This window comes from Chiloscyllium plagiosum, unplaced genomic scaffold, assembly GCF_037043375.1.
Source record: "Chiloscyllium plagiosum isolate Xiang-an unplaced genomic scaffold, Cpla_swu_hap1 HiC_scaffold_13, whole genome shotgun sequence".
Taxonomy (NCBI): domain Eukaryota; kingdom Metazoa; phylum Chordata; class Chondrichthyes; order Orectolobiformes; family Hemiscylliidae; genus Chiloscyllium; species Chiloscyllium plagiosum.
Window position 1 is genome coordinate 52,560,134 of NW_028270151.1, and position 2,415 is coordinate 52,562,548.

A 2,415-nucleotide genomic window follows, 5' to 3' on the forward strand; every position below is an offset into this window, starting at 1 on the left:
ATTGGAAATTATTTCATTTCTACACTCTATTAGTAATCATTGTCTAAATTATTTTAAGGAGGAACTGGACAACAGAAATTTTAATTTGTCAAAAACTTTCCTCATACAGTGGGGCTTATCTTAATTTTATACAATGACAGAAAATGCATGTTGGTGAGTTGACAGTCACTTACTACTCTCTTGACTTTTATTTCCATTGATTTCAATGATTGTGAGGTAGCAAATGTAATTCCCACTCTTATTTAAGAAAGAAAGGTGAGCTAGAGTAGAGAACTACAAATCTGTTAGCTTGACATCAATAGAAGGGATAATGTAAGAATTTGTTATAACATAGAAACTCGGAGCAGGGATAGGTCATTTGGCCTTTTAACCTGCTCTGCCTTTTAATATGACCAGGCTGATCTTTTATTTGAGAGCCATTTTCTGGCTTTCTCCTCATACCCCTTGATGCCTCAACAATTTAAAAAATCATCTCTTTCTTGAATATATTCAATAACTTGGCGTCTGTAACTCTCTGTGGTAGAGAATTCCACAGATTCACTACTCTTTGAGTGAAGAACATTTTCCTCATCTAGTCTTAGAATGTTATAGAATCCCTACAGTGCAGATAGATGCCATTCAGCCCATCGAGTCTGCACTGACCCTCTAAAGAACATCCCAACCAGATCCAAACCCCACCATCTCCATAACCCTGAATTTATAATAGCTAATCCACATAGCCTGTACATCCTATTGCCCCATTATGAGGCAACTTAGCATGGTCAATACACCTAAACTGTAAATCTTTGCACTGTGGGAGGAAACCAGAGCATCCGGAGGAAACCCTTGCAGACACGGGGAGAACATGCAAACTCCACACAGACCATTGTCTGAGGTTAGAAATCAAACCAGATCCCTGACTATTGAAGGCAATAGTGATAACCATTGAGCCACCATGCTGCCCACATAATGGTATAGCCTGTATCCTGAGACTGTGACTCATGATTCCCAAATCAGAGAAATCTGTCCAGCCACAAGACCACAAGACTAAAAGATATAGGAGCTGTAGTAGGTCATTCAACCCATCAAGATTGTTCCACCATTTAATAAGATCATTGCTGACCCAATAATCCTCAACTCTATTTTCCCACCTTTTTCCCATAAGCCTTGAAGCTTTTACAGTCTATCTCAGCCTTGAATATACTCAATGAGCCAGCCTTGAGAGCCCCATGCTTCAATAATTCTACACTTCACTGCCCTCTAACAGAAGAAATTCCTTCTCATCTCCTTAAGTGGGTGACCCTTTATTATGAGATTATGGATTGAAAATTGATTAATAGGCAGAAAGAGACAAAAAAAAATCAGATCATTCTCAGGATGGCATGTTGTGATTAGTAAAGTACTTCAAGAGTCAGTGCTAGGCTCACAACTGTTATCTTAGCCTGCTGAACACACTTTCCTCATTCCTGATGAAGGGCTTATGCCTGAAACGTCGATTCTCCTGCTCCTTGGATGCTGCCTGACCTGTTGTGCTTTACCAGCAACACATTTTCAGCTCTGATCTCCAGCATCTGCAGACCTCACTTTCTCCCCACAACTGTTCACAATCCATATAAATGGGAGCCAATTGTAATATTTCCAAATGTGTTAATGACACCAAATTGGCTGATAATATAATTTGTGGGAAGGTGCAAGGAAGCGTCAAAAGGACTTGGACAGGATTTATGAATGGGCAAGAACAAGAAAGATAGAATATAATGTGAACAAATGTGAAATTATTCTATCCAGTAGAAAAAAAAGTGACGAGAAGTTGAATGTCTAATGGAATCTGGGTATTTTTATCACATGTCACTAAAAGCTGGCATGCAAGTGCAACAATCACTAATGAAGGCAACAATGTGTTGGTAATCATTTTGAGAGGATTTGAGTACAGAAGTAAAGATATTTGCTGCTGCTGTATGGAGCCTTGGTGAGACCTCATCTGCAGTATTGTGCAGAGTTTTGTTCTCCTTATCAAAGGAAGGATATACTTATTGTAGAAGTGCAACAGAAGTTGACTAGATAAATCTCTAGGATGGAAGGATTGTCACATGAACAGAGATTGAGGAAACTGGACCTGTTTTCTTAGAATTTTGAGGAATGATTTCATTGAAACTTATAAAATTCTTTCAGGTCATGTCAGGTTAGATACAGATAGGATGTTTTCCCTGGCTGGTGATTCTAGACCCTTTTTCACTCAATTTCTTCACTCAAAGGGTGGTGAATTTTGGAATTCTCTACCCCAAAGAGCTATGGAAACTCAATCATTAAGCAGGTTCAAAACAACCATCAATACATGTCTGGAGACTGATGGCATTAAGGATATAGAAGAGGGGTGTTGATGGGTTGAATGTTCTTTTATTCAAGAAGTAGCTCAGTGGCTTTATCAAAGAATCC